The sequence below is a fragment of the Corvus kubaryi genome, unplaced genomic scaffold (assembly GCF_017639235.1).
Source record: "Corvus kubaryi isolate FWS band 111438036 unplaced genomic scaffold, C.kubaryi_AGA036_p1.0 37387, whole genome shotgun sequence".
NCBI lineage: Eukaryota > Metazoa > Chordata > Aves > Passeriformes > Corvidae > Corvus > Corvus kubaryi.
This window is the reverse complement of record NW_024581129.1, coordinates 9,825,414-9,839,007: the sequence shown is the minus strand read 5'-3', so window position 1 is coordinate 9,839,007 and position 13,594 is coordinate 9,825,414. Positions and strand designations below refer to the sequence as shown.

The window sequence follows — 13,594 nt, the reverse complement described above, 5'->3', positions numbered from 1 at the left end:
TGTACCTTAGGTCTCACATCCTTTGTTCATACAGTTGTAAGTTTTATCCATTGAATAATGACTAAGGACTACCATTTTCTTCAATATATTGCTCCCAATGGTAGGGCTGATCAAACCTGTTAGTCACATAATAATCCAGTGAGTTATTTTATGTTCAGTCACTTAATACTCTCTGTAGGCTACCTATTACCTTCATACATTATTTAACCCACTTACTACAATGTCACATCTCACGTGGAAAAAAATACATTCTCATGTACAAGAGAATCAGAAATTGTATTTAACTGGAATCCCCAGGAAATCTGTGGGCACATAACAAATAGTTTAGGGAAAACTGCTGCTACTAATACTCAGAAAAATGCAATTGCTTGACATATCTATTCCCTCTTGGACAGAGATTCTCGCAAATTAATATGTGCTATAAGGAATCTGCAGTCTTGCAGATCTTTGCAGTTAAGGTGCACCATTCTGTACATCATCTGCATGTTATCACTCATCAGTACATTAATGCACATTTCTGCCTTGCCTTTGCTTTGGACACATTCTATGATGTCAAATGATGCCACTCACATAACACAGTAAATATCTAGAAGAAAGGGCAGCTATGAGGTTTTTTTTAAGACTTCCATGATTTTTTTCATGTCTAACCCACTCTCTCCTACTGCCAGTTACTGGAATCATGAACCACATGAATAATTTAGCCAAATAAAAGGACTACTCGGACAGCATTTTTAAAGCAGCTCCACTGGCACTCTCATCAGGGCAAATAATAACTACTCTGCAAAACTTTAACAAAAAGATAATTGACAGCATAATAACTCAGTGAATAGAGACCAGGAGTTCCAGACTAATCCTCTGCATCTCCATCTCTGTACTGCAGTACAGCGTTATAACAAGCTCAAAGGCAAACAGCATTAAAGTGCTTTTGGGAAAAGTAAGTGGACAGCCTTATATCCGTATCTAATTGGAATGACTGAATGGGAAAGCCAAGTCAACCCTGAAATAGGAAAAGCATCTACTCAAGTGTGTATTCCTTCCCATTTCCTCTCTGTTAAACTTTGCCTTCTCAGCCACAACAAAGGACAGTAATTGGCAATTTCCTCCAATGAGTTGATTCTACAGTATAACTCCAGGTCCTGTGAATGCAGTTCTGCTTCTAGAAATGTCATTCATGGCTCTCTATTGAGCCTTGCTTGACTGAAAGGAAGGAAAAAGGAAAAGAAGATATTTTGTGGGTTTGTATAATGTCACATCAAAATATTTTCGTTGTGATATGTACCAGTTTTTGCACAGGACCCTCTTGTCTTGTGGCTGGTTTTTTCTTTTTCATTTCTTGCACAGATGGTATCTAAGCATTCAATAATGCAACAATCATCTGCCATATAAGGAGAGAGAACCAAATTGTACTCGGTATTATTTTAAGAATAACAATACAATTTCATCTTATTACATGAAGTATCATAAAGTAAGACCAAAAAATGCAATCTAATTAAAACCAATCTTGCAAAAGCAAGACTTGCCAGCGCAGAAGAATCCACTTTCTCTTCAGTCAAGTAAATGTTTTAGTTTTACTGTTTTCAGCCATAAAGAGAAGTGTTTCAGACAGGACAGATAAACCTGTATGGCTGGTGAGGAGAAGACATTTTTTTTTTTTTCCCAAATAAAGCCAAGATTAATGGAAAGAGATTCTTGTTTTGTCTTCGCAAAAAAAAACCAAAACCAAAAACAACAACAACAACAAAACAGTAAGAAAGGTCTGATGTTTCTGTTACGAAGACCCTTCCTAACAACCATCTTTAGATACCTCCTCCTGACTTGCTGGCAACTGCTCCTTTCATGAGCTGCTACAACTTCTGTGCACACAGTGCTACAACAATGACACATGGATACAGGAATGAAATACACTGGGGAAAGGAAGGAAACAGACCATTTCCAAGTAATTAATACCAGGAAAAGTCAAGAAGAACTGTTATCCAGTCTGTCATCTAGAGCAGGATCCCAGAAGTGCACAGACCTCAATCACTCCTACAAACTTTCCCTTCTCATGAAGACCAAGGAGTTTCTGTGGTTCATCCCAGCCTGCACAAGGAATAATGAAGGGAGGAGAGCTTTCCAGAGAAACTCTCTGTGATTTGTGGGCAGGAAGCAAAGAGCAGCTCCCCTCTTCCAAGATGCAGCCAGCAACATCACAGATGCTACTACAGTATCTGCACCCCTCTCTAGGCAGAAATTCTGGATTTCATCTCCCAGAGACAACTACTAGTCCTTGTCCATTCTACACAAGGCTGGAATTCAAAAGCTTACTGTGAAGACTCAAGATTCTTCCACTCCCTCAGCAAGAAGCTCTTCCTTCCCCGATCCTCTGAGGACAGCCTGCCTGGAAACCTCTGGACATAGTTACAGAGCACTGTTTGCATTAATGTTCAGAAGTCTTACTCTACTAATGTATTACCAATCAAACACTTTGTTATTCTGCACACTGGCTGTACTCCTTTTCTTATTTACCATGAACTGTTTCCTGGGCAGAGCGATTTCTCACCTTCTCTCATTTGCAGTTGAAACACACTATGCTCTCAGGTCATGGTGTTCATGATTTTTAAGTACACTGCCTTTAGGCATTGATGAAGACTGGGATGATGTAACAGATACTGTTCACCATTCCCCAAAGTGGCTTGAATTCTTTTAATAGTTTTTACACACACACACACACACACACACACATATATGAGAAAATATTTTTGGACACAGTACAGTTACAATGATGGAGCCACTCTTCTCAGAAGTGTGTGATGAAAAGACTACAGGCAACAGTTACAAGTTGCAACAAAAAATATTCCAATTGTGAAAAAAGTATTAATTATATTCAATGAGCATGATTAAGTACTGGAACAGGGCCCATGAGGCTGTGGGATCTCCATTCTTGGACATCTTCCTGACTTGTCTGAAGCAAGGCCCAGAACGTCCTGATCTAACCCCCTGCTTGGAGCCAGAGTCTGCACTAGAGACCTTCACAGGCCCCTTCCAGCTCAGTTCTCCTGTCAATCTGTAGCTATTTCAGGAACCTCCCTGTACTAATCTCCAGCAAAGCTCTGACAAAGAGAACATAATATTTGACTTAGCTCATCACATGTGTCATTAAAAACAGATTCAGGGGTTATAGTAAGGATGACGTTGGATGTCAACATGAATTCCTTCAATTGCAAGCCTCAGCATTTAATACCACTTCACAAGGTACGGTGTAAGGCAGAAAGGTACAGGTACTGCTGAGCTACAAATGCAGACTGCCACTGGATCCAGAAAGAGTAAGTTACAGGAATCCCACTGAACACATCTAGATTTGTTGTGGTAATAAGGTTTCCCACAGATGCTGTTAAGTTGCAGGATACTTGCACAAAACACACTGAAAACAGAAAGCCAGTTTTAGTAACAACACATATTTTTTCCAATTAGTGCAGAAGAATTGTTTTTGGGTAATGCTCCAGTGCTGCTCCATGTTGCACTGGGAGGATAAATGCAGCAGCCACACTTCTCTCGAATCTTTTCAGTAATGCAGACTTTTGGAAGCAGTAGTTTACACTTGCCATGGCAGAGCCCAATGAGCTTTAGAAGAAGAGGCTAAGAAAGGCCTCTGCTATAATCCCCTGGACATGCAGAGACAAGTACCTTTATACAAGATAAGACACTACAACCATCACAGAACTGTGCAGCAAAATAAGGTATCTAGGCCAGGGTTTCCAACATTTCTGTACTGTCGCAAGCAAACGCATTTCAAAACTGGACTGTCTCCCTATGTCAAATCACACACACAAACACATCCCCTGCAGAAAAGCCTCAGTTTAACTTTAGGATAAAATTCGCCTTTAATGTCCATCAGTACAAAGAAACATGACTATTTAAGGTTTTTCTGCTGCTTAGTACAGCAAGCAACCAAAAATGAAAATAGTCTTTGACAGTTCTTAACAGAAGTTTTATCACTGCTTTCCAACCCAGATACCATCTCCACAACAGAAGCTTTCCTTTCCTCCCATGCAGTTCAGCTCTGCTGCCAGGCTGTTTCTCATGTTTGTGCATACTTGATTTTTGCAACCAGTGAAACACATACGTATGTTTATCCTGAGCTCATGTGCATTGGGAAGGCTGGAGCTTACTACACTGGCTGCTGCCCTCACTCCCTAAGATCAAGTCAGGGTTTTTTAATCATCTTCATCTGAGCCCATGTATGAGAAAACTTCCACACAGACAATCCTGGTTCATACTCTTAGAAACACTGTGAAATCTGTGCAGAACAGCTCCTACTCTGCACAGACCAAGGCTGGGGGTGTGCAGACTGCTCAACACCCACATTTAGTGTGCTGAAAAGACACACCCAAAACAAGGGGTAGAGGATCCTGCTAAACAAGTTATGGTACCTGCAGCTCTCCGCACTGAGATGTTTCACTGCAACTAGAATAGCAGGTCTTTGGGCCATCAATAAGCATTCAGTTCAGCTGAACTTTCTTGAGGTCACTGGTATAAAACTGAATCAAAGCAAACCTTAATTATCAATTCTTCTGCCCCTCAGTGCTATAATTAAGTCTGACTATGTGAATTTAGAAGAAAAAGTTTGTATAGTTGTAGCATGAGAAGTCTGTCATCTTGTGATGCATCATAAGTTGTTTGGATTTACATGTTTTGCTCAGAGTTCTTGTGCCACAATCTCATGGTGTCTCATGACAGAGAACTCAGAAGTTGGCTCACATTTTGCCTGGACCATTGTCTCTAAACTTGCATAAAATTCCCTGGTTTATAAAGAACAGAGTGATACTGTTAACTTTCTTCTATTTTTTTTTAATCAAGTATGAAGGGTTCTGTTTTTCTTGTGTGATTCTCAGAACTGGAACGAAAAGTGAAGTCTGAATACAGCAGACTTTCTCCCATGCCAGCAAGAGCTTTGAGGATTTTAACAATCCTCTGATGACTAAATATCAAACAACATAAAGGACGAGAAAATCAGGAAATGTAATACCAAGAGAATAATTACACCAGTTGAAACAACTTACTCCAGTTTCTTTATTTCCTCTGTCTGAGTTAATTTAACAGTTGGGAACACCAACACTCTTCATGTTCAAGGGTACATTCAGATTGTGACCTGTTTTCATGCTCAGGTGTCACCCAGCTAACAGTCAATACAGAAACGCAATGTCCTCCTTCAACCAGTCTCTGCAGCCAGTTAGAGACCTCCAAGAAGCACTGGATGGCTCTGACTACACCTCTACAATACTGAATGGGGACCCAGGAGGGAAATGCAAAGTACGAGTTAACAGTCTACACAGCAGATGGCTCCCACCCAATTTCTTCCTGGTATGAAGCTAAGCATGAAGAACAATGTGTGTTCTACATGAAATAAAATTTCAGGTCCCTGCTTGATGCTGGCTTTGGAATCAAGAGGGCTAAGTGTCCTGTGAGCCCCTCAATGGCACAGAGACCATCAGCTCTTTTTGCTTGCTGAACTGAGAACACACTCAAGCCCACAGCTCTTCGTGCTACCTATTTTATGTGGAAGGAGAAGAGATTGTCACTTCCACCTGCTTTTCAAAGTCCTTCCTCACAAAGCAAGGAAATCAGAAGGAAATGAATCTATGTTCCCTGCACTCAACCACTGTATGAAGGCAAAAAAAAAAAAATCAATACAGCAAAAAATTAATCCACACTCTTCCTAGAGTTCTATTTGAATTAGAATATTTATGGCTTTTTTAACACAATGGCAGAAAATGAAAGTAGGGTCATCCTATCAGATCTAGATTTATTGGTGCCCTTGCAGCAGGCTATGTTAAGACCCAGCAACCTCCAGCACAATTACAGCAGTCAACTTGTTGTGTTTTGATAGTGAAATACAGGGGCTCAGAGACAAACTTGCAAGACATGGCATGACCTAGCTTTTATCTATTTTATTCCAGAAAATCTTGCCTTGCAACCAAAGCCCTGAGGTCTGCTCTTTGTAAGCACCACAACTAATACAAATGTGCACCTATAGCTTAATAAAACTTTCTGGTTTTACGGTGTTTGGATGTCTGTCCATCCTGCTGGTACTGGTGGGACTGCCTGAGCAACAGCAAACTTAGAGTGAACAAGCTTGTGTTCTTGGCCTCCCTATCACCTGTGGGTGAGGTGATGCTCAAGCAGCCTTTCAGCTCTTTCTCAAGCAACTTCATGAACAATAAATCTGGTCTCCACTTCAGAAACCCCACCTAGTTACCAAAAGTGAGAGAGACTGTGATTACAGGTGGGTCTGGCAGATCTTCTCCAGATTTCTTCCCTTCTCACCCTGTCCTCCTCATTAGATCTATGCTACCAAGCCAGAACTCCAAAGTCTAGGAAATTATAACCCTGTTGTTCCATATGCTTCCAAACAAAACCAAGAAACAAATTGCAGCAAAAATGCAACATGCTAGCTTTGAGTATGGAGACCCAAAGAAGCTGATGATTCTAATTTCTTAGGAATGCTTTTAATAAAGTTTTGACCTAGGGATGCCAGCATTGCTGCCACTTCAGTAACTCTGTCAGTCATTTATTTGCAAACAAGTTTGGGCTGCGTTTAGACTTGCCCTACCACTCCTTTCACTATGGCCCTGCTGTGTGCACTGCAGAGGAAAGTCATTGTGCCATGAAGCCTTTGTGGGCAGACTCAGCAGAAGGAAACCAGCAGAACCTATGGGAAAGCAGGAACACAATGCCCTGTTGTAGGGTGGGGAAGTGTCACTTACAGGGAAAATGAGCCTTGTGACATCTTACCTGAAAATCCTAAAATATAGCCTGAAGCTTAAAAACTTCAAGATAGATGTATTCAAATGCTCCAGCAAAACCTGAAGAGACTACCAGCCACTATATGCTGAGAAGACAATTTAGCAGGTACATAAGTCAGCTGCCTACACAGACAGACATATTTGAATGAAAGTCTTTAAGACTTCATCTTCTCAAAACTGACCACAGGGTTTTATGTGGTCAGCAGAAAGAGAATGTTTTTCCTCCTCCAGCAGCACAAACCACACCTTCCTCAAAAGTAAATCTTTTACACATTCTTCTGTTTCCCTAAAGCACTTTTTCTTGTAACTGTACTTTTATACTAGATAATAATAATCTCATATTTAAGATGTTCTATATCTGCATCTAATCCCAACACAACCCACAGTGGTGTAAGGTAGGCTGCCAAATTACTAAATAACACCCAAAAGGGTTGCAATTAATGCCTGATTCCCATCATAGCAGTCCACTCTTCCACCTTCAGTTTACACTGAGCATCACATGCCTTTGGCAAATGCTAACAAACATAACAAACAGTCTTTAATCAAAGACACCCCATGGATCAAGAGATCGGTTCTCAAAGGGCACATATTGTTTGAGAAAACCCAGCAGTAATTTGAGAGAAGTAACTGCTTGTATACTGCACTTTCTGGTTTCTTACAAAACATAAATGTATTCTGTCAGCTTTCACAAAGGCATGTGCAAAACATGTTATAAAATGTTTGTAACTTGAAGTATGTATGCGTAGAGCTTAACTGTATTCTTAGAAAATGAAAGCACACAGCATTTCAGGTGTTCACTGCATCCTCTCTGTTCAGCCAGTTTGCTTGTTGTGCACCAGATACCACTTCAATATAAACAAAACTGGTGTACATTAAAGCCTTCATAACAATCAAGCGGGTCTAAAAGTACTTAAAGCTTGTTTTCCTAAGCTTAACAAGACAAGAACTTCTCGTTCTGACTTGTTCATTTTAAAAGATCAAGACAGAATGGGGGTATGCTTGCAGGTCAAGGCAAACACATGGAAGGAAAAAGAACTGTTTAACTTAGAGATGAAAATAAATGGCTATAAATCAGGTGTGAGCACATTTAGGATGTAAATTACAACTCTTAGAGCTGTCACATTCTGGAACAGCCTTACAATCACCACAACACAGAAAAAAGAGAACCATCTCCACAAGAAAGTATTTCTGTGATGCAGGGACAGTGCTAGCAGGGCGACAGACACGGTGTCCTGAGAGGACCCTGCAGCTCTGCTCTCCTGTGAAGCCTCTCAACAACTTCATTGAGGTCTCTGTGTTCACAACAGGCTTTTGCATGATACCCATGCCCTTGGCACTGCTGAATTCTCTGCCGTGCTCCAAGGGCTGCAGGCAGTGCTGGGAGCAGTGCTGGCTGTTGCCCAGCACAGTAACACCATGGTGATCACGATGACACACAGCCAGCTTGGAGGGACGATTTGTTTCTCAGGTGGGCGGCAAAGCTTCCAAGAGCAAGCACGGCCTGTGCCCCTTGTCTGAGGGTAGCCTAAGGGCCACCACTGCCTGTCAGCCCTCCAGGGCAGTGGTCAGGAGCCACAGAGCCCTTTGCAGCCTGCTGGGACAGCCCTGCCTCTGGCTCAGGGAAGCAGTGGCTCCATGGAGCTGGACAGTGACACGGGACTGTTCTGATAAGCTACTCAAGCTATGGGAACTCCCCTGGGAACCTGCTCCTGAAACAAACAGCTGAACTGAGGTGTGGCCTGGCCTCACCCCTGCTTAATCACTATGTGGCCACATTTCAGTGTCGAGCTCGTCCCTGTTCAATACCGTGGCAGGGCAGGGAGTGACAGATCAAGTAAAATACCAGATCTCTGTATCAGGTTGACAGATAAAATGTGTCCTCAGTCTGAGTCAATGAAAAGGGAAAAAAAAAAAAGCACACCTGCAGTATTGACTACACATTAAAATAGTTCTGAGCAAATCTCAGACCCTGGGCTCTACTGACTACAGACTGCTGCTTATCCAGAGATTATTCCAGATACAACAGAACAGCTCAAGTGATTTATGATGTTCCACCTAATTAACCAACAAACAAAGGCAGAAAAGGTCTGTCTTTCCAGATTGAAAGCAATGTGTTTAATTCTGTAGAAATAAAAGCTGATATTGTTTTAACTTTGGCAGATGCTCTGTGGAAATTGCTAGCAATTAAATGTGTTGCGTTCACTGTTGTAAAATTTTCAAACTGCTTGTTTTGATTTGGCTTTGACTAGCTCTGTGTTGAGAAATTTTGTTTTTAGTTATTTCAGAGTTTACACATCATCTATCAAGAGTGTGAAAACACATTTCTATTGGTGGTACAACAGTTGGTTATAAAATAAAAAGCTCAAACTCTCCACAACTACTACTACTTTGTTTGACAGCAACATTGTAGCACAGGATTATATTTAATACTCAGCCTACCTCCAGAATGCAATTTTTACACTGTAATTTGTAATCAGTGCAATAAAGTTGCCATGTGGACTCTACAAGTCCAGGTAGGAAGATTTCTATCCCTTGTTTGAGCACACTCAGTGCACAGCTCTTCTACACTGGCTGCTGTATGGGAACAGCTCAGTCCCCTCAGCCCTTGGGTCACTTTGCTCTACCCCACAGCTGCATCTTGACCAGGCTGGACAGTGCCTGGGTCACTGCACAGACACAGTGCCAGGTCCTGGCACACCAAGCACCCTGACAGATGGGCAGGCTCAACCAGAGCCCTTCAGTTCTTCACAGACTGTTCTGCAGTCTCTGAACTTGGTTTTGTTTCTGCCTTTGAACTAAGCAGCGGGTTTGTTGCTTCTGTGAATTGAGCACTGCAAGCCCTGGAGAGTAGGTGAGTGTGCATAGCCCACCTGGCAGCACATGCACCTCAGCAGAGACATCCAGGGCCTTTGGAAGGTCTCTTTCTGTCTGGAAGAAGGCCAGAATTTTGATCTATTTCAGGACACTAAACACCTGCATTAAACACCCAAGGGAGTGTTCATACTGCCCACCTTGGCTGTTTGCAGCCCATGCAATTCCAAACATAGCACAGTGTTTAAGAATCAGTGAAGCAAACCATAAATATATATCCTATAGCTATCTCTAAGGGGTATTTGAGTCAGTCCACTTTCTGCTCCACCTACAGACTCCTGTGAAGATCTCTACACAGCCAGAGGGTTGTATTTTAAGGTCACACCCAAATTATGAGGCTTCACCTGGCATGCACATACCATCATTAAGCCTGCCCATGAAACTTCATCGGCAAAACAAAAAGGTGTAATTACATTTTCCCCATTCAGTGGAGAAATAATAGTTCCTTTGATGGATGAATTCGGGCCATCAGGCTTTCTCTTGAGTCCTACCCAGGAAGATATATTTTCTAATAATTATGACGCTTACCTTCCTAATGAAGTCATAAGCATCACCTGACATTTTGAGATATATTTTACAAAATTATCTACTCTCTAAAACAATAAAGTTTTCAACAAAAAAAAACCAGCAAAAACTGAAGCTCCACTGCAAAGATCATGGTTTGCTTTGAGCATCCAAAAAACAAACAAACCCTAACAAACACTGAACAGCTCCATGAATGGAATTCCTTAGCACTGTGCTTACGTTTCCCCTGCATTCCCTCTGAGACCAATGTGATTTCAATAAAATCTGTGCATTCCTTTCTACTTTCAAATTTGGCTGTGCTGAAGTATCACATGGATTTTATATACAGTGTTTGGTTCACTTCAGAGCAAATCTCTTTCTTATTAGTTCCTGTATAACACAGTGCCTCATTCTGCTGGGTCTTCTTCCAACAGGAACATGGAGGAGGACCTGGAAAGTACATCTGACAGCTAGCAATATAAAAGATCCTGTCCCCAGAGACCTACTTATCTCTTTAATTAAACGCATTCTTGTCCTGATTTATGTGGGGGTGTCATGTCTTACATGATACTCAAGACACAAATAAAACGTGAAGTGCCAGTTGAAAACCAAAACATATTCAAGCCCCTGAGGTGAAAAGGGAAGAGTCTCCTTGTGCTGCCATTGATCTAATTTTTAAATGGACAGGGAAACACCATTATGAAAGGAGACAGCCTACACCTAATATACTTAGCAAAAGTAGAGGAAGGTCTTGCTTCTCTAAATAACCACATGGGACTCACGAGTACAACAGTCTTCTAATCGCTGAAGGAATGTCAAACCTGAGATGGAAAACAACCTTGAGACAAACAAGACAAAAAAAACAAAAGCCATAATAATGGAAGTAAGAGAAAGACATAAGGCAACTGTGAAGCAAGAGATGCTAATAAATCAAGAGGGGTCAAGTGCATTAACTGAAAGTGGGTGCAAGATAGAGATGTTCATTTCTTCTAAGCAATGTGGGCCAGCAACAATAACTCCAGCATCTATGAACCGAGACAGAATCTTTGTCTAAGATAATAATGTTGCAGCAGCCTTCAGTCTTGACCTGCTCAGTCTGTTGAACAACTTCCTTTATTAACAAGGTTTTAAATCTGTGTAACCAAATAAAACTCACTCTTTTTCCTCACTGGCAAATCCACAGCATAATCAACATTGTTTGTGTGTTTACAATAGAAGTCTTTCCAGACCACAAATAAAGAATACACCACCAGTAGTGTCTTGTCTACTGACTGTATGTTGTTTTTATCTGAAATTATCACACCATTTTCCTTCCCAAATGAGCATATTAACAAGAAACTGATCACCTTCTAAGAGTCTTCATGGTATTGCTGCATTTCAGCTCCAGTTAATGTTGGTGGCTATTGACAGAGCAATTCCTGGATTCCTGGCTGGGCAGACAGCTACCTGGTAACATCCCTGTCAGCCACGCAGCTGGTGTGATACAATCTGTACACATCTTTATTCAGCACGGAGGATGAATCTTAGGTATCCCAACAATCTATTTCCTAACTCAACTCTACAAGTTCACAAAGAGATTCAGAGAACAGCAAGAGTTCCTTCTTTCAACGTCTTTGAATCAAAGGTGAACTCCTTAAATCTTATGCTGAATAAACTCTACCAGCTTTTGGTGGCCATGTTTACCATGTGTCTTTGTTTCCACTCCCACTTTGATTTCGCCAGCTGTGGCAAGTACCTGTACCCCAGCTGCATTCCTTAGGATGGCATTTGTCACACACGCTCTTACAAAAATGTAGCAGGACTCCCCAGCAAACTGCAATTCCCGTTTCTCCCCCCAGGAAAACTCATGCCCAATAGTCCCCTACCACTTGTGTGGATTCCTGCCTGCCCACATCTGCAGCCACCTGGCACCTCAGCCCCAGCAGTCCAGCCTCACAGCTCTTTCCTGAATTACATGGAAAGCAAAGCCTTCAATATCTGAGAGCAGGTCTGGGTGAAGGAGTCATTATAGACTATTTTTATTTGACAGAGAAAACATCTACTCGGGCAGGTGAGAAGGCTTATTTTATACAGTTAACACACCAGCACAGTATGTACAGAGTACATACAGTACATATGAAAGTAAATTAAGAGAAAGAGCAACTTTTCATTTTTCTGATGATGAGCCAACCATAGCTGTTTACTTCCAAAGTTCCTAAAGAAAACTCCAACAAAATTCAGTGTGGATTTCACAGCTATTCAGTGAGTTTCTTCACAGCCCTGTATCAAGTCAGAAAATACTTCTAAGATGCTATACTGCAATAACTACTGATCATTTACATACTGGGAGGAAAAAAAAAATACCTTCCTGCACCGTGTGAACAATGTACTCCTGCCAAGAAATGAACAGAGAGGCTGAACTGCAGGTTTCTTGATGGCAGCATTCTGTGAGTAAGAGCAAGCCCTGGGTAAGTCTGCTGAGGAGCGGACAGCAGTGCACTGTTCTTCCTAGAAATGTCCAAACAAGGAGCTGACCTCTCAAATTCAATACTCAATATTGCAGACAACCCACGTTACTGAGAGCTGCCTGTCCAGTATCTGGCACACAACCTCCCCGGTGTGAGTGGGGCATTACATACGGATAAAAACCACCAGTGAGTGGAACTGCAATTCGACTCAAGTGGAAAAACGCTTAATGCTGGCAAAAACGTCATAAACCGAAATCTGCACTGAATTACATCTAAGTATATTTTCCTTCCACTGCGCGGGGAGGGCGGGAGCTGCCAGGAGCTGCTACAACGTTACTGCAACACACGCGAACTCCGCTGAGAGTCGATTACAGAAAAGAACAGAAATGAACCATCCCGTGGAGAGCGCGAACTTTCTACTGGCTTGGCCCAGCCCGGACTCACTGGCGAGGAGCCCCTCGGCCCGCCCCGTCCCGCGCCCCGACGCCCGGAGCGAGGGAGCGGGGCCGGGACTCGACGGCAGCGGGACCGCTCTCCCCGGCCAGCCCAGCGACACCGCGGCCACCGAAATGAAATGTGCTTCGTAGTAAACAAACGCGTGCTTTTTATTTTTCCCCCCTTCTGGCGGTTTCTTCCTCCCCTAGCCGGCGACGCTGCCCGCTCCCCTCGCCGCCGCCCCGCTCCCCCCGCCCGGCCGAGGCTACTCACGGGCGCGGGCCGGCGGGCAGCTCTCCGGGGCTGCGACCGTCTGGCGGCGGCGGCGGTGCCTCCGCCCGCCCTCCTGCGGGAATGATGTCAGCGGCGGCTGGGTGTGGAACCAGGAGGGCTTTCAAAAGTGCCCCCCGGCCGCTGGCGGCGGGAGAGGGGTGTGAGTGTGTGTGTGTGTGTGTCTGCGAGAGTGTGCGGGCGCGGAGGGAGGGACAGACGGGGCGCGCACAGGAGAAACTTTCCCCGCCCGTTCCCACTCGGCGGCGGGCGGGCATCCAGGCG

General features: G+C 43.0%; 1 protein-coding gene across 1 annotated transcript in view; it reads right to left on the bottom strand.

The window, feature by feature from the left end:
• EMP2 (epithelial membrane protein 2) overlaps window positions 1–13,594 on the bottom strand; it is a 21,137-nt gene extending 7,543 nt beyond the window's left edge. The window contains exon 1 of the mRNA XM_042037634.1: window positions 13,313–13,594. The gene's annotated coding sequence lies outside the window, so the exon portion shown is untranslated. The remainder of the gene's footprint in view (window positions 1–13,312) is intronic.